Consider the following 18700-nt stretch of genomic DNA (forward strand, 5'->3'; position numbering starts at 1 on the left):
CAGACTCCCAAGTACTAGGATGACAGAAACCTGCCACCACATCTGGTCATTTTTCTTTAAGAGAGGGATGTAAACAATTGCTATTTTCTGTTATAGAATATAGGTTTGAGTTTACTTCTGTCACTTCAATTTTGTGTATCATAATTTAGTTGTTTGGACTTCCTCTTTTGTGTATCATAGTTTATTACTGTTCTGGCTTTATCATCTGTTTTGTCTTTCTACTTTCTGTCATTTATTTAGAAGATTGTAGAAACATATGTATCAGGTTTTTACTTAGAGTAAACTAAGTAAATTTATAAATAAAATATTTTAACATATTTCCAAGTTTATTGATTTTTAAAATGAAAAATATATAACCTCTTACCTATGAAAATAAAAACTACTCTGCTCCCATCTCCTTCCTCTTCATTCTTTGGTCGTACTTCATAGATGCAAGAGGAGTTTTCAAGCTATTATCATAAAATTATCTTCCAAATTTTAGGGTTTGAGCCAGGCTTGGTGGTGCATGCCTGTAATCCCAGTACTTGGGAGACTGAGAAAGGAGGACCACAGGTTCAAGAACAAGTACATACAGCCTTAGCAAGTAATGAGACTTTTAGCCACCTAGCAACCCTGTTTCAAAACAAATAAATAAAATAGAGCTGGGGGTGTAGCTTAAAGATAGAAGGCCCTTGATTCAAACTCAAGTACCTCAAAAAATAGGGGTTTTTATATTATAGTTTTTCTTTAAAAAAAAAGCGTTGTGAACAAAATACCAAAGCCATTTCCATCTTCAAGTTAAAATAGAATTAAAGCATACTACAAATCTGAATTAATTCTAGATTTTTACATTTTGACTCCTTTTATTCCATTTAATGTAATTCAGATTATCACTGTCCAGAAGAAACATAATGCAAACTATATAAGTAATTTCAATTTGTTAAAGCTACATTAACAGAAGTAAAAAGAAATGGGTGTTTTCTTTTTTTTGTTTGAAACAGGGTCTGGTTAAGTTGCAGGGGCTATCCTTGAGCCTGGGATCCTTCTGTTTCAGCTTCTCAAGAATTGGGATTACAGGTGTGCACCACAACAGCGCCCAGCTAATTTTGTGGGAGGAGGGGTACTGGGGATGGACCCCAAGGACGCTCTACCACTAAACTACATCCCCAGCCCACCCACCTTTTTTTTAATCTTTCAAAATAATCAATTTTAAAATAATAATAATAATCAAATTTTTTGTGGTACTGGGGTTCCTGGAAGCCCTTCTACCTCCGGGCTACACTCCCAGACCTATTTTAACATTTTTATTTGGAAACAGGGTCTCCTAAGCCAGCGCGCGCGGCTGGCTTTGAACCTGCGCGATCCTCCTGTCTCTGCCTCCCAAGCGCGGGGATTACAATAATAATCAATTTTATTTTATGATTTGTAAGAGATAGAAATGTATTAAGAACCATTTCAGGGCAGGGGCACTTTCCCAGTGAAACGTCCCTGAGGTCTCCCCCAGGCGGGAGCGGAGGGCCTCCCATCTCGGAGGCTCCAGGAGGCCTCCTGACGGCGATCCCGAATGCAAGTCCCTCCTGCAGCTGTCCCCGGCCACGCTGGGCTGGGCCACGTCGGGGTCCAGGGAGCTGGTATTGTCCTCGCAGCTGTCAGCTTGCACTGGAGACACTGATGTGAAATCATCCTCGGCGCCTCTGCTCCCCTTTCACTGGCGGGTTCCTACAGCTGCGACACGTGCGCGCGCGCGCGCACACACACACACACACACACACACACACACACACACTTTAAAGAAACGAAGAGGAAGATGGGAGCTGGTTATCAGCTGGGGCACCCGGGGAGAACTGGAAACATCGTCCCTGGCCCCGCCCCCCAGGGCCCCGCCCAGCAACCAGGCCCCGCCCACACCATGGCGGCCTTGTCTACTGCGGGAGGTCTGGGGAATGGTCTGACTTCAAAGCCTAACACCTAGTAACACACGTGCACATGATGCAAAAATTTACCAAGTGAATTATTCCATGCTAAGGGAAGACTTGAGACGCCCCCTGGGGCCACTGAAAGATGAGAAGCTGACCACGTCTTGAGTTGCCAAATGGCCCCAAGGAATGGCCCGGAGGAGGAGATTTCAAACAGGTAAGAGGAGCCAGGGCAGTATCACAGAGCAAAGCCGGGCCAGGGCCACACCGGCCACTAGCCGGCCCATTTGTACCTCTGATCCGGACTTTGCCCAGGGCCTCTTCCTGTTCCTGTGCACCTCGAGCTGAGATCTTAGGAGGCTGGCTGGGGCGTCTTCAAAGCAAACTGCAACACCCAGGGAAGGATACATCCCGAGAGAAGACGCCCTCCTAGAGGGCTCTGCTTCAGTGGTTCAAGAAAATCACTGGAAATCAAAGGGGAAAATGCTTCCAAACCCCTTTTGGAAGGGGATTTGAACTTGGAGCCAAAGTTCATCATGAAATGCCATGAAAACATTTGCCGTCAACCTTACACTTCACTGTAGGACTGTACTGAGCATCTGCTGATGGAAAACTTCTAAACAAGCTGTATCTGCAGCTCCGAATCAACATATTTATAGTGGAGAACTATCTTCACAGGCCTGTGCCATTCCGAGGAACAGCTCCCAATTTTACTGACATCCAAAGATGTTTTCAAACAAAACAGCAATTAGCTCTTGCAATCTATGAACTAGCCTTTTATCCCCAGATATTTAAATGTAAAATATACATAGATAATGCATGATTATTGTACTGACTTCTCTATGCTCTGGTATAATAATAACGAGTCAGTGTCATAGCCTGTGACGAGTAAGGGGCTCTGAGGAAATACTTAGGAGTAATTCTGGCAAAGACAGATTATAGAACGTATCAAAACTCTACATCCTTTATCTACCCAATGACAAGAGAGGAAAACTGAGAAATATCTGTAAAGAAATCTGAACCAGAGTTTCAGAGTAAGTCAGTAGTGGAATTTAGACTTAATATTTAAGTTAAGCTACCAAAGAGGAAGATAAACTGAGTATATGGTGCCCACCTGTCATCCCAGTACCTGGAAGGCTGAGACAGGAGGATCGCACGTCCCATGACCAGCCTCAGCAACCTAGTGAGACTCTCAGAAACCTAGCGAGACCCTGTTTCAAAACAAAAGAGGTAAAAAGGGCTAAGAGTAGAAGGTTAGAAGAAAGGAAGTAGAAAATCCCTGAGTTCAATCCACAGTACAATAAATAAATAAATAAGAAAAATAACAAGAATGCAACTGGCAACCATCATCCATCAAATATTTCATGAGTCAAGGTCTCGGCAGTGATGACGAAGGAGCCTGCCCCGCTGAAGAAATGACTTAGAACCTTAAGAATTGTCTCTTCTACACTAGCTCATAGGGAATCTCAGGATCCCACTTATTCTACTTACAAATTGTAGCTCCCTAAGACTCAAAGACAACCATTAAAACATAGATCTTGCCATCATAAATTTTTCCTGAGGATTTTGTTTTCAGAATTCATAAAGCAAATCTATCTGTTGCCACTGGGCGTGGCAACGCACGCTTGTCATCCCAGCATTCGGGAGGCTGAGACGGGAGGATCGCGGTTCACGGACAGCCTCAGCTACTCAGCGAGGCCCTTTGCAATTCAGTGAGAACCTGTTTCAAAATAAGAATAAGGGGCCCAGTACCCTGGAACCCGGACGGGGGTCAGGCGGGGCACGCCAGCCGGGGCCCGGGTCACAGGACTCTGGGCCCTGGGCCGAACTGCGCATAGCACACCAGACCCCTGGAGACACCGGGCCCAGTACCCTGGGTTCCAGGCGGGGGTCGCGCGGGGCACGCCAGCCGGGCTCGGGTCACAGGACCCTGGGCCCCAGGCGGAGTAGTGCGGAGCACCCTGGACCCATGGGGAAACCAACCAGGTTACAGTGCTACTGAGTGAGTGCCTGATCCCACTACCTCCTCAAACCACATATACTGTCTTCTCTTATTAAAAAAAAAAAAAAAAAGGAAAAGAAAAAGAAAAATATCAGAGAAGAGTTAAGAAAGCCGTTGCGGATGCCAGGACACTGGAGATGCAGACAAAACTTATCTAAATGCACTGGAACTTATGGAAAAATTCCCCGTGAAGGAGGACTGCTGTTTCTCTATATTAAGAATCTTGGACATCACCTGTAAGGAGAGAGTTTAGCGGAGACCAAGGAGAAAAGCGGTGTTGAAAGAGGTCAAGGTCTCTGCGATGGCGGTGGAGACTTGGATTCAGGAGAAGCAGAAACCGGATCCTACCAACCTTATTTTTTTGGAGAAATTACACCAAATGTCGAATGCTACCGTCACACATGCTTAGGAACACTGGACAACATTCAGAGTGGAAAAAGAGCCTGGGAAGGATTTGAAATGGTAGAGGCAGTGGCAATGGCAGTGGCCAGCACTCAGGGGAGGCAGAGATCTGATACATTACACCTGGAACCTTTGAAATAATAACCCCAGAGACAGTGATCGGAGCCTGCTGAGGGGTTAGGCGGGTGCCAGGGCCAATGGCCTACATCGGAGCTTGCCGTGAGGCAAGGCCACTACTGAGGCCTCTGAGGCCGGGATTGGAGCCTGCCGAGGGGTTAGAAAGATGCTGGGGCCAGCGAGGCCGGCATCGGAGCCTGCCGTGAGGCAAGGCTGGTGCTGGGGCCTCCAAGGCCAGGATCAGAGCCTGCTGAGGGGTTAGGCCAGTGCTGGGGGCAGCAAGGCCGGCATCAGAGCCTGCCGTGAGGCAAGGCCGGTTCTGGGGCCTCCGAGGCCGGGCTCGGAGCCTGCCAAGGGGTTAGGCCAGTGCTGGGGCCAGCGAGGCCGGCATCAGAGCCTGCCGTGAGGCAAGGCCGGTTCTGGGGCCAGCGAGGCCGGGATCGGAGCCTGACGTGAGGCAAGGCCGGTACTGGGGTTCTCCGAGGCCAGGATAAGAGCCTGCTGAGGGGTTAGGCTGGTGCTGGGGCCAGCGAGGCCAGCATCGGAGCCTGCCATGAGGCAAGGCCAGTGCTGGGGCCTCCAAGGCCGGGATCGTAGCCTGCCAAGGGGTTAGGCCAGTGCTGGGGCCAGCGAGGCCAGCTTCGGAGCCTGCTGTGAGGCAAGGCAGGTACTGGGGCCTCCGAGGCCAGGATAAGAGCCTGCCGAGGGGTTAGGCCGGTGCTGGGGCCAGCGAGGCCGGCACCGGAGCCTGCCGTGAGGCAAGGCCGGTACTGGGGCCTCCGAAGCCGGGATTGGAGCCTGCCGAGGGGTTAGGCTGGTTCTGGGGCCAGCGAGGCTGGCATCTGAGCCTGCTGTGAGGCAAGGTCGGTGCTGGGGCCTCCGAGGCCAGGATCGGAGCCTTCCAAGGGGTTAGGCTGGTGCTGGGGCCAGCGAGGCCGGCATCGGAGCCTGCTGTGAGGCAAGGCCGGTGCTGGGGCCAGCGAGGCCGGGATCGGAGCCTGACGTGAGGCAAGGCCATTACTGGGGTTCTCCGAGGCCAGGATAAGAGCCTGCCGAGGGGTTAGGCCGGTGCTGGGGCTAGCGAGGCCGGCATCAGATCCTGCTGTGAGGCAAGGCCAGTGCTGGGGCCTCCAACGCTGGGATCAGAGCCTGCCGAGGGGTTAGGCCGGTGCTGGGGCCAGCGAGGCCGGTATTGGAGCCTGCCATGAGGTAAGGCCAGTGCTGGGGCCTCCAAGGCCGGGATTGGAATCCTGCCAAGGGGTTAGGCTGGTGCTGGGGCCAATGGCCAGCATCAGAGCCTGCCGTGAGACCAGGCCACTACTGCAGCCTCCGAGGTCATGATCGAAGCCAGCTGAGTGGTTAGGCTGGTGTGGGGGCCAGCGAGACCAGAACTGGGACCGCCCATGAGGCAAGGCCGCTGCTTGAGCCAGTAAGGTCTGGATCAGTCCAAGTAGCCAGGCCACTACTGGGGCCATCAAGAGTGGGATCAGTATTTGCAACGCAGAATGCACAGAGAAATATCGCAGAAAAATATAAATCAGATGCTTCCCCTAATCAGCAATAACTAGGAGGAAAGGGGCAACAGGAATAGGTCGAGCTATAGAAAGGGCCCTATAGTGAAGCAACTAATGTGACCAATCAGAGGGTATAGAATAGTGGAAGACGGAGCCTCTTTAAAATGCAGGAAGTAGCCGGGCGTGGTGGCGCACGCTTGAAATCCCCGCGCTTGAGAGGCAGAGACAGGAGGATCGCGCAGGTTCGAAGCCAGCCGCGCGCGCTGGCTTAGGAGACCCTGTTTCCAAACAAAAATGTAAAAGTAGGTCTGGGAGTGTAGCCCGGATGTAGAAGGGCTTCCAGGAACCCCAGTACCAAAAAAAAAAAAAAAAAAAAAAAAAACAACAACAAAAAAAAAACGCAGGAGGTAAAGTCAGGCATGGTGGCGCACGCTTGTAATCCCCGCGCTTGGGAGGTGGAAACAGGAGGATCGCGCAGGTTCGAAGCCAGCCACGCTGGCGTAAGAGACCCTGTTTCAAAAATATAAAATAGGTCTGGGAGTGTAGCCCGGAAGAAGAAGGGCTTCCAGGAACCCCAGTACCACCAAAATAAATAAATAAATAAATATAAATAAAAATAAAACGCAGGAGGTACATAAACAAATGTATCAAAGTTAATCACCAAAGAAGCATGGGATCGAGGGAGGGGGAGGGAATGGGATGGGGGCTGGATGAGAGCTAATTGGATGATGTGTGCTTGTATATCCTCTCAAGTCTTGTACTCCAATGTGATTGATATATGACTACAATGCACCAATTTAAAAAATAAATTAATAAAAAAATAAAGAATAAAAAACAGGGCTGTGGGTGTAGCTCGGAGGTAGAATGCCCCTGGGTTCCATCCCCAGTACCACACACAAAAAAAATCTATGTCTTGCAAATGACCCAACCTGGCACTCTGGGTTAATAACAACAGAAATTAACGTCATAGGAAGCAGCTGCAATGCAGAGCAGCTATCAAAACCCTGTGAAGCATCAAACACTACATTAAAGTACAAAGATCCTGGTTAAAGAAATAGCGCGCCTCCGGTCTGGAGACTGAGAGCGTGTAATTCCCTCCGCTCTGGGAAGAACCTTCTTTAGAGTCCTGTGCAGAGCAGCCTTGGGTGCTGTTTGGAGGAAATCTCACCGCTCACAGTTTATGGTAGGAAACAAAATCACAGACCATGAATGTTTCAAGGTTTTTGTCTTATGGGGCCAGGGTCTCTTGCCTTATGGCTCACCGCTTCTCTGCCCATCGATTACTGCTTACTTGGAGCCCCCGCATTGGAGTGAGGGGCCCCCGTGTTAGACGAAATGCCACCTCGAGGGCTGCTTCTCAAACTCGAGATGCATCGAATCCTTGGGAGGATTCTTTAACCTCAAGTGTCTGATTCCCATCCACAGAGACGCTGGTCCAGCAGGTCTGCAGTGGCTGGTGCTCGTGAATTGGCGTGTGTGTATGTGTGTGTGTGTGTGTGTGTGTGTGTGTGTGTGCGCACGCACATGCGTGTGTGTGTGTGTGTGTGGTACTGGGGACTGACCCCTAGGGCACTCTACCGCTGAGCTACACCTCCAACCCTTTTTATTTCTTATGTTGAAACAGGGTCTCATTTAACTGCTGCAGCTGGCTTCACACATGCCATCTTCCTGTCTCCACCTTCCCAGTCCTGGGATTATAGACGCGCACCACAACACCTGGCTATGTACGAATTTGCATTTCTACCAGGTTTCCAGAGAGCGCCAGTTGCTGAGGGTCCGGACCACGCCTGCAACAGCATGGCTCCAAGGCCCTTCCCAGCTCAAAGAGTCCAGCTTTTCAGAACTTTAGCCTCGAGCATTTGCACAATTCCTTTGAGCCTGGATTTTAGGGCACTTATCTGGGGCAAAAAATCTCAAGAGAGAGAGATTCACATTCACACCCAGACCTGACCTGGGTTTCCCTGTCCTCCCATCTCGGTGCCCAGGCTGCGCCCAACACTCGCCGAGATGCCCCAGGGTCTAGAGACACTTGGGACCCTGGAGACCGCCCCCAGCTCTCCAGAGGGGCTGCACCAAGCGCCGGGCCACAGTAGCCAAGGTCGTGGATGGAGCTCTGGGGAAGCCCGGCAGGCCCCAGCAAGCCGGCGTGCACTCCCGCACTCTGCAGTCGCCCCCGCGGCCTGCTGCTCTGCCCCGGGGCCTTTGAACTCTGCAGATCTCGAGGGTGTCTGCAGACTCCCAGCTCTTTCTTGGCTTTGTCCACACTGTGTAAGCCCCGGGTTTGGGGGAAGCAGGGGGCTGCCAAATGAACTTGAGAAAGCAGAGTTCTCAGAAAAGGAGGTCCATCTTCATCATAGCTGGGCTGAGGTCAAGGCTGCAATTTGAGCTGAGGACTCACCGTGTGGCTGCGAGGTTTACGGCCCCTCAGAGTCAGCCACAGGGAACCGGAGTAGACCCCCCGGTTGGGGCAGTACCCCAAGGGGAGCCGGTGGAAGAGGGACAGTAAGGGGCCAAAAGGCAGCGGTTTTTTGTTGTGTTTTGTGGTACTGGGTGTTAAACCCAGGGGCTTTCTAACTCTGAGCTACAGCCCTAATTTTTTTATTTTTTTAATTTGGAAACGGTTTTTATTCTGAAACAGTTGCCAAAGGTCTCACTATATGGCTGAGGCTGGGCTCAAATCTGTGATCCTCCTGTCTCAGCCTCCCAAGTCCTGGAATTATAGGTGTGTGTCACCAAACCCGACAAAATGTAGCCGGAGTTCTTTCTATCCAGCAACTTCAGGAAGGACCACACGGGGAGATGGAGACAACATCAAAATGAACGTGTGATTTTAGTGCTTAGGTTGTAGTGAAGAACTGCAAGGGTGTTGTCTATTTTTATATGAATGGCTTAATATTTATATTTGTTTATGACTTAGCCTTCATGGAAATGTGTGCACTCAGGGTTGAAATTTTATATTACATAGATTTATATCAGATAATTTTATACTTTATGTTAAATTTCATATTTCATATTAAATTTATTACATATATTTTATATTACACAAATATATGTCCACAAAGAGATATGATGACATTACTTTCACTGATGAATGTTTATTAAAAGATCAAGAGGCCAAGTCAAATGGTGCACAGCTTATAATCCCAGTACTTGGGAGGCTAAGACAGGAGGATTGCCGGTTCAAGGCCAGCCTCAACAAGTTAACAAAGCCCTCAGCAACTTAGTGAGACCCTGTTTCAAAATAAAAAGAGCCGGGCGTGGTGGCGCACGCTTGTCATCCCCGTGCTTGGGAGGCTGAGACAGGAGGATCGCGCAGGTTAGAAGCCAGCCACGCTGGCTAAGATACCCTGTTTTAAAAAATTTTTAAAGTATAAAATAGGTCTGGGAGTGTAGCCCGCAGGTAGAAGGGCTTCCAGGAACCCCAGTACCATCAAAAATAAATAAACAAAGTAAAAATAAAAATGAAAAGAGCTGGAGGTATAGCTCAGGTATAGAATGCCCCTGCGCTCAGTCCCTAGCACCACTAAAATAAAACACAAGAAAACACACGAGTGGTGGGGGCTCACCCTAGCTTAGCAAGGGCCAGGCTCCAGATTCTGGGGCTGCTTTTGAAGTTAATTGGGAAGTTTCTAAGCATGTCTCAGGAAGAACTGGCTCCAAAGGATGAGGAGAAGGAAGTTGGAGTTGAAGTTAGAATTTTTTTCTCTTTCTTATTTTTTTTTTAATGTTCCAAAGAGGAGCGATTATACCCTCTCTCTAGAAAAACCACTTTCCCCTTGTACCATTCTTTCCTTATGAATGAAAGACAAAAAGGAAAACAGTTACTGGCTTACACAATTAGTGTTCTGTGGAACACCCTGAAAGCCTGGTTTCAGACATAAAGACTCGCTCTTCCATGTGGACGAGCCTCACGTCTTGTCCAAGTTCTAGCAGAAAACATGTCTTTGGTCACCAGAGGAAAAGAAGCAGAGTAGTGCTGAGGCCTAAGAAATTAAGAAGCTGGAGTCAGCTAAGCATGGTGGCGCACGCTTGTCATCCCCATGCTTGGGAGGCGGAGACAGGAGGATGGCGCAGGTTTGAAGCCAGTCATGCTGGCTTCAGAGACCCTGTTTCCAAAAATAAAAAAGTATAAAATAGGTCTGGGAGTGTAGCCCGGAGGTAGAAGGGCTTCCAGAAACCCCAGTACCACCAAAAAGAAGAAGAAGACGAAGACGAAGAAGAAGAAGAAGAAGGAGGAGGAGGAGGAGGAGGAGGAGGAGGAGAAGCTGGAGTCTAGTGGGCATGGTGGTGTGTGTGAATAATCCCAGTACTTGGGAACCTGAGACGGGAGGACCATCAAAAGATGAATGGATTACAAAACTATGAGATGTACGACTACAATGCACCAACACAAAATTTAAAAACTACTCAACACGCTGGGGCCTTTTCCTGCTTATTCTACTTGGTTCTTGGGGAAGCTTCTTTCCCATGTGACTTATTGAGCAACTCAGGGTCTGTGTTTACATGTCCAAATTCTTCACCCTTGTTCATTCCCGAATCACCAAACATCTGCCGAGCATCCGCAGGGTACTTGTGGGAAGAGGTCCCTAAAGGATGTTAGAAGGAGGAGTCCCAAGTTCTCAACGTTAATTCCACTGCGAATATCTGATTACCAAGTCATATCTTATATGTCGCCAGGACAGCTCTAATTATACTTGGTGTCATTTGTTAAGCTGCATATACCTGAGATTTCTGTGTTGGGCTGAATCCGTTCCCTAAATAAAAAATAATTCAACAGAGACAAGAGAGAATTAGAAGAAGAAATAAGTACAAATCGATGGATTTCTCTTTGACCATCACAGAAGTTTATCAGGTTACTTCAATGAATGGACAGGAAGTTTTTGTGTTCAAGGGGAATTCATAGGATTCTGAATGCTTCTCACATCTAAATGTGTAGGAAATATAATACAAGTGAAATTTAAGCTCACATCATTTTAATGTCCTAACTATAACCCATTTTCTCAACCCAAAAAACTTGGAGGAAAATTTATAAAAAGGAAGAACATTTTTACCAGTCAAGGACAAACTTCAGATTTCATCATTCCAAACAGGTGAAATCCTTTTGGTTCTTTTTTTTTTTTTTCCCAACACCCCAGGGAAATAATTCTGAAACATTCTTTTACTCTACTGACTGAAAAACAGAGTTCTCTGCAGGGTGGGTACATCTTGACCACCACTACCCTCACCAACCCAATGAGGTTTACATAAATAAAGTGGCACCCTGGGCCTGGCGTGGTAGCACACACCTGTCATCCCAATACTCGGGAGGCTGAGACAGGAAGGTCTCAGGTTTAGGACCAACCTCAGCAGCTTAGCAAGGCTCTCAGCAACCTAGTGAGACCCTGTTTCCAAGACAAACAACCAGAAAAAGGGCTGGGGTGAAGCTCGGAGGTTCAACCCCCCAGTACCCACCCCAAACACACACACACACAAGAAAGTGACACCTCATTATACGTACACAGTGACCATACAGTGAAAACTCGAGGGTTATGCTGATAACGTCTCTTTTAAGGAAAGCCACAAGTCTGAAAACGTTCACTCATGTCCATGTGAGGCTAAGTGATAACGTAACTTATTTATATCCTTGCTACACTGTGCTTGAGTTTTTAGGCATCATCTGGTTTCTGATCAGTTAAATAATAGAATAATTTCCTGAATCGAGGCAAGGGAAGGTATTATCTAAACCCTTTTCTATGAACAAACACCATATACCTTTATCCTGGAAAGATCCATGTGCCAGGAATTTTCCCGACAGTCAGAAAGTTCTCTTAACGATGGCTCCACCAGTGAATGTCTGATCATTACTCAGTATCTCAAAGCCCTGCTGGTCAGGTCGTCTGGGGATGCGCTCTAACGCCGCAGGGCGTGACTGCCCCGACAAGTCTTTTATTTATTCTCTTTTTGTTCGACTGAATTTCCCAGTTCTATTTCACACTCTTCTGCCTCGATTAACCTCTGCATGCTCTGTGCCTGTGACTTTACCAGCACACCATGGGGGCAGGAATTGAGGCTTCCTGTTAAAAATCCATTGTACGCTTTTCTTCTTCGTTTAATAATTTTATTAGCGGGCTGAAATTACACCTCATAGTGAGGCTCGGTGTGATCCCAACATCTCTGCACACACTCCTGGTGCGTTTCCTTTCACATCCCCCTACATCCCCCATCCTCCTCCATGCAAGTCAGTAAAGTGGGTACGAATATCTTCATAAATTACCATTGTATTATTCGAGCTGTTTCTTTTCTCAGTCCTTTTCCCCTCCCCATACTATATACATCATAGTGAGGTTCAACATGATAGGAACACACACGCACACAGCGTTCCCTCCAGGCCCACCCCACTGCCCCCGGCCCCTACATGTTAGTGAGATTGGTATGGGGACTTCATGTACAGACAGAGCAGTATTTGAATTGCTTTCCTCATCAAGCCTCCTTTTCCACTCCTCCTTTCCTTCCCCCTTTCCTCTTCCACTATTCCACTGCTCTCTCTCTCTCTCTCTCTCTCTCTCTCTCTCTCTCTCTCTCCCTCTCCCTCTCTTCTCGTTTACCTGAAATATCTTGTTTTCTATTTTTTCTCTCTAGCTTCTACAGATGAGTGACCACAGACAGCCCTTGACTCACTGAGACCAGCTGATCTCACTTAGCAAAATATTTCTAGTTCCATGCATTTTCCTGAAAATGAATGTTTTTTTCTTCTTTATGGCAAAATAAAACTCCATGGTGTGTGTCCACCACATTTTCTGCATCCATTCCTCTGCTGATGGACACCTAGGTTAGTTCCATAATTTGACTGTTGTGAATTGTGCTGCTATAAACGCGGGTGTGTGTGGATTACTAGAGTGGTCTGACTAATTCTTTTGGAAAGAGTCTGAGGAGTAATTTAGCTGGGTCATACGGTAGTTTTACTCCTAGTCTTTTTGAGGAAACTCCATTCTAATCGCCATGGTTTTTTAACTATTTTATGATCCAACCAACAGTGCGTAAGAGTTCCTGTTTCCCCACATCCTTGCCAGTACTTACTATTGTTTATACTCTTGATGTTTGCTATTCTAATTGGAGTTAGATGAAATTTCAGGGTAATTTTTATTTGCATTTCCCTGGTTGCTAATGATGCTGGATATCTTTTCACATATTTTTTGGTGACTCGTACTTCTTTTTTTTGAGAAGTATCTGTTCAGTTCACTTGTCTATTTTTTCATTAGATCATATGAACTTTCTAGTATTTTTAGTTCTTTATATATTCTAAATAGTAGTCCTCTCTCAGAGGAGTGTCCAGAAACGATTTTCTTCCATTCTGTAGGCTCTCTCTTTAAACTTATTTTCTTGGCTGCACAGAAGCTTTTTAATTTGATGCCATTCCATTTATTGATTTTCAGTTTTATTTCCTGAGCTTTGGAGTGGGGTCTTGCTAAGAAATTTTCTACCAGTGCCTATATGTTAGAAGTCAAGTGGGATTTATCATGCAAGGATGGTTTGACATATACCAAGCAACAAATATGAAGCATCATATCAATAGAATCAAGGATAGAAACCATATGATCATCTCAACAGATGTGAGGGAAGCAGTTGATAAAATTCAACGTACCTTCACGATGGAAACTCTCAAGAGATGTTTCTCAACACAACATATGACAAACCCACAGGTAACACCACATTTAATGAGGAAAAGCTGAAATCATTTTCTCTAATATTAGGAACAAGACAAGAATGTCCATTTCCACCATTCTTATTCAGCATGGCTTACTTCTCGTGAGAGGTCATGTCTGCTAATCTTTGAGCCTAAACTTCTCTTTCTGAAGAGGGGCATTCCACCACCCCCCATGTTACACCCCCAGCCCTTTTTATTTTTTATGTTGAAACGGGGTCTGTCTGTAACTTGCTGAGTTTATCCTTGAACCTGTGATCCTCTTGTCTCAGCCTCCCAAGTACTGGGATTACAAGGGTGTGCCACCACACCTGGCTGAAACCTAAACTTTCTTAATAATTCATGGCATCAAATGGGGATCGGGAATATTGTAGAAAATCCCCTGTCCCAAAGCAGAGATTGATGGTAAGTTCCCACAGGACTCTGCAGCAGGGACAGGAGGCGGAACCCCGGAAGCCAGAGTGGAGATGCCACAAGACTCCCGACATTGAGGGCAGACTCCAGGTACTGTGAGACTCCAGAGGTCGCGAGAGGGCTGGCATTCCCACGCCACCAGCTCCACCCCACGACCCCGGCTACATAAATACCCTCACTTCCTCTCTGCCATGCAGCTCTGCAGACCAATACCCAGCATGGATCTTCAGACCTTGACCAGGAGCGACGTTCCTTTAATAAAGAGGCCTAATCCCATACTCCTTTGCTGGATTTACCGCCTTTGTGACCCCTGACTCGATTTCAACATTACATTTGGTGTACGAAATGCGGGGGGGACTTTTTTTTCTCTTTTTTTGTTGTTGTACACCCTCCCTGAGTCCCAGACTCTCCGACCCTTAATTGGACCGACCACTTTCTTTCGGACAGGGGAAGTTCCCGTCCCTTCCCCTGGTCAGTGGGCCCCTGCCTTCCGGCTTCTTGCCTCCAGCTTCTCTGTTTACCACACGAGCAGCTGCATCACTGTTGCCTCCAGGACAACCAGCTTGTCCTCCGGCCTTGAGAAGGGAGTGGAGAAAAACCCTCTCACCCTCTTGCTTCCGCTGGCCCTGAGAAGGGAATGGAGATGTCCCTCTCGCTCTCTTGGCCCCATTTCCAGACACTGATCAGGAAAAATAGGGATGCCTGTTTCCCATGGACCAATTATGGGAAGCCAAAATTCCAAAATAGATTCCCAGTCCCCGCTGGACTGTCTCCTCGCTAATTTCCAGACTCTTCTGGGTCTAGCGAAAGACTTATGCCCTGAGCGCCTTTGTTTCTATTGCAATAGGGTATGGCCTCAGCACTGATTGGATAGTGAGTCACAGCGGCCCAAGAACAGTACTTCTGATTTCAATATCCTGACCATGACTTCCGGGAAGATGGCGACCGAGAAAAGCGGGGCTTAAGAGCCCCGCTAACAACAAATATCCATTACCACAAAATCAGCGCCTTCCAAAGCCAGAAAACAACATCACCAGAGAAACAAAAAAATCACCAGGCTCCAGAGAGAAAGCGGACTGAGAACAGAGCCACAGAGGAGATCCTCACGCCCGAGGACGCGGCAGACGCGGCAGCAGCGCCATACTGCCGGCGAATTCACGGGACGGCCACAGCAAGCCGAGGGGAGCCGCTGCGGAACAGCCAGGCGGGATTTCTCGGCGCGGAGGACATCTAAAGCTCCCAGTGTCTGAGCTCAGCACACGCTGCAGGGATTCAGAGTGGAAATCAAAACCAAAAAAAAAACAAAAACGCCAGCCCAACAGCCGAGGGCGTAGCAGCGGCGCCATATTGCCACCGGCGGCAGCAGCACCGAATTCACTACAGCTACATCTGCGTACTCAAGAACAGTGAGTCAAATTGCGGGCCACAGCAGAGAAATCCCAGTACTGTACTCACTGGGACTTGACCCAGTGGGAGAGGGGCGGTGGCAGAGATATCACACCAGAGGAGAACGTGCAACCCGGCACCCCCCACGGTCTAAAGCAGCCTCTATCGACTCTCTGGGTCGGAGACTCTGTGATACAACCCAGTAAAGGAGTAGTGGGGTCTGAGATACTACTGACTCGAGATCTAGAGCACCTTAAGTGAAGTCATAGTGACCCAAGGGAAGAACCCAGAGAAGGCACAAACTTCTGAAATCATGGGAAAGAGGAATAATACTGGAGCAATAAATGCTCACAACACCACAACATCAGAACCCAATAAAACAGAAAATCAGAGATTTCTAGAAGATCAAATCAGGAAAATAACTGTAGAAATAATAGAGGTGCTTCAAAAAGAACTCAGAGAGAGCCAAAAAGAGATAAAGGATGCAATTAATGAAGTAAAGGCCTCAATTCAAAGCACAAACAACCGATTACAACACATGGAGAACAGAATCTCGCTCTTAGAAGATGATCATTCCAAAAATGAACGCATAGTTTCTAATCTAGGAAAAAATATCCGACAGCAGGAATCTGATATTGAAGAAATATGGGCTCATTTTAAGAGAGCTAACCTAAGAATAATTGGAATAGAGGAGGGAAAAGAAAGTGAAACCAAAGGTATCAACAATCTCTTCAAGGAAATAATAGCAGAAAATTTTCCAGACATAGAGCAAGAGGTCGATACGCAGGTCCAGGAAACTTATAGAACTCCCTTTAGACAGGATCGGAGAAGAGGATCCCCACGCCACATAATTGTCAAAATGACCAATGTGGAAGCCAAGCAGAGAATCTTAAAGGCAACAAAAGCAAAGGGCCAAGTGACATTCAGAGGCAAACCAATTAGATTCACTCCAGACTTCCCAAACCAAGTTATGAGAGCCAGAAGGGCTTGGAGTAACATATTCCCAATTTTGAAAGAAAACAACTTCCAGCCAAAAATTTCCTACCCAGCAAAACTTTCTATCAAATTAGATGGAGAAATAAGAAGCTTCCATGACAAACAGAAACTGAAGGAATTTATGTCTTCAAAACCAGCACTAGAGAAAATACTCAAAGAGATTAACTACAAAGAAGAAATAGGTAACACACATCAGAACTAGAGAAACAAGATTTTCCATCCAACAGACAACTAAGATTGGTTATCTGTGGAGATTCATTATTTATGTTAGTCTTTTACCTATCTCTAAAGGGTATTGTTTGCCTTTATTGTTGTTAATTTTTAGGATTTCTAGTTGGAATATTAATATACCTTCAGATATAGCATTTGGAAATATTTTATCCCATTCTATTAGTAACTGTTAACTCTGTTTACATTGTCTTTGGATATACAATATGTTTTTTATTTTTTAGGGAGTTTGTATACTCTTCTGTTGCCTGTGCCATTGAAATCATAACCAAGAAATCACTGCCAATTTCAATGTTGTGAGGTTTTATGACCCAGATTTTCTCCTAAAAGTTTATAGTCTTAAGATTTATATTTAGGTCTTTTATCTATTTTGAGTTAATATTTGTATATGGGATTAGGTAAGGGTCCAATTTTATTCTTTTCCATGTAATTATTATTTTTCAACAATATTTAGTTAAAAGATTATTATTTCTACCACCAAATGTTCGTGGAAACCTTGTCAAAAATAACGACAATATAGGGAAGAATTTAGGTCTAGGCTTTTATTTAACTCCAATGGTTTATATATCTGCCTTTAGAATAGTACTACACTGTTTCAATTATTGTAGCTTTATATGGTTTGAAATCAGAAAATATATATCTTCTAGCTTTGTTCTTTTTCAACATCGATGTGGGTACCTAGAGTCCATATTCCATATTAGGATAGATTTTTTTTCTGAAAAATAAATATATATATGATAGTTTCACCTAAAAAATAGAAAAAAATAGATTCTCTGGTAAGAAAGAAAGCAAAAAGAAATCTTGAAATGTTATCTTTAAGTCATCAAAAGCTTGGTATCAGACAAATGAAACTGTTATGTGAGATTATCATTTTTAATTTTGGATAAATTGCTATAATACTAGATGTCAACTACTAAGCCAAGCATAGGAGGGGGGGATAGGGAGAGAACGGGGTGGGGATCGGGTGGGGGCTGACTGGGCAATGTGTGCATGTATGTCTACAAAAGTATGTATCCCACTATGATGTATGAATACAGTGCACCAATTAAAAATAAATATGAAAAAAAAAATCAATATCCTGACCAATCCCAGCAACTTTTGTAAGTGGTCTGGTAAATAGCCAGAAGTCCTTTATATCCAGGCCTTCTTTTTTATGTGTTCCCACCTTCCCCGCACCATTCTGCCTAAATCCTACTGGCTAGGGACTCCCGCCAGCTGCCACTTTCTCGCCAGCCACCATCTTCCAAGAAGCCACCTTTTTTTTTTTTTGGTGGTGATACTGAGGTTCCTGGAGGCCCTTCTACCTCCAGGCTACATTCCCAGACCTATTTTATACTTTTTATTTGGACACAGGGTCTCTTAAAGCCAGTGCGGCTGGCTTCGAACCTGCGCGATCCTCTTATCTCCGCCTCCCAAGCACGGGGATTACCACGCTGGGCTGCAGCCGCCATTTTCTATCTCTGCTAGATCACCGTGGCCATCTTGGTCGCCCCGTTGCGATGGCATTTGGTCGCGATCTGGTGACGTCACACACTCACCATCTTGGTCACCCCATTGTGGCGGTGTGCAGTCGCCATCTTGTACCTTGCAGGGTTATAGGCACAGTCGCCATCTTGTGGTCTTGCTGGGTTACAGGCGCCATTTTCTGAGGACCCTGTCCTCCAGGGTCTCTCCTCACCACCCTGACCACCAACCTACCCTCTCTGCCAGGAGACCCTGCAGACTGATACCCAGTATCGATCTTCAGACCTCGACCAAGAAGGATATGCTTTTAATAAAGAGGCCTAATCCCACACTCCTTTGTTGAATTTATCTCCTTGGAGACCCCGACTCAATTTCAGTGTTACGGTACTCTCATTAAGCATCTACCTGTGAAGAGTTCTGTATAGTGGCAGGATCTGCAGAAGCAACTGCATATAATTTAAAAAAACATTGAGTTCCAAGTACCATTCAAAGTCTTTGAAATACAGTAGTCCCTTTACCCATGGGGAATAGATTCCAAGACACTTTGGAACATCCTGGGGGATGCCCAAAACAAGAGGTGGTACTGAACGCTACCTATACT

The 18700-nt window shown here is 46.4% G+C and overlaps 1 pseudogene across 1 annotated transcript in view; it reads right to left on the reverse strand.

Annotated features, from left to right (window-relative positions):
* LOC308263638 (collagen alpha-5(VI) chain-like) overlaps positions 1–18212 on the reverse strand; it is a 53253-nt pseudogene extending 35041 nt beyond the window's left edge. Inside the window, exons 1-5 of the transcript in view lie at positions 18174–18212; positions 14456–14651; positions 10372–10516; positions 8004–8194; positions 1450–1647 (exon numbers count right to left, since the gene is read on the reverse strand). The product of the transcript in view is annotated as a collagen alpha-5(VI) chain-like (transcript). The remainder of the gene's footprint in view (positions 1–1449; positions 1648–8003; positions 8195–10371; positions 10517–14455; positions 14652–18173) is intronic.
* Positions 18213–18700: the final 488 nt, after the last annotated feature.

The sequence above is a fragment of the Muscardinus avellanarius genome (assembly GCF_963383645.1).
Source record: "Muscardinus avellanarius genome assembly, chromosome: 5".
NCBI lineage: Eukaryota > Metazoa > Chordata > Mammalia > Rodentia > Gliridae > Muscardinus > Muscardinus avellanarius.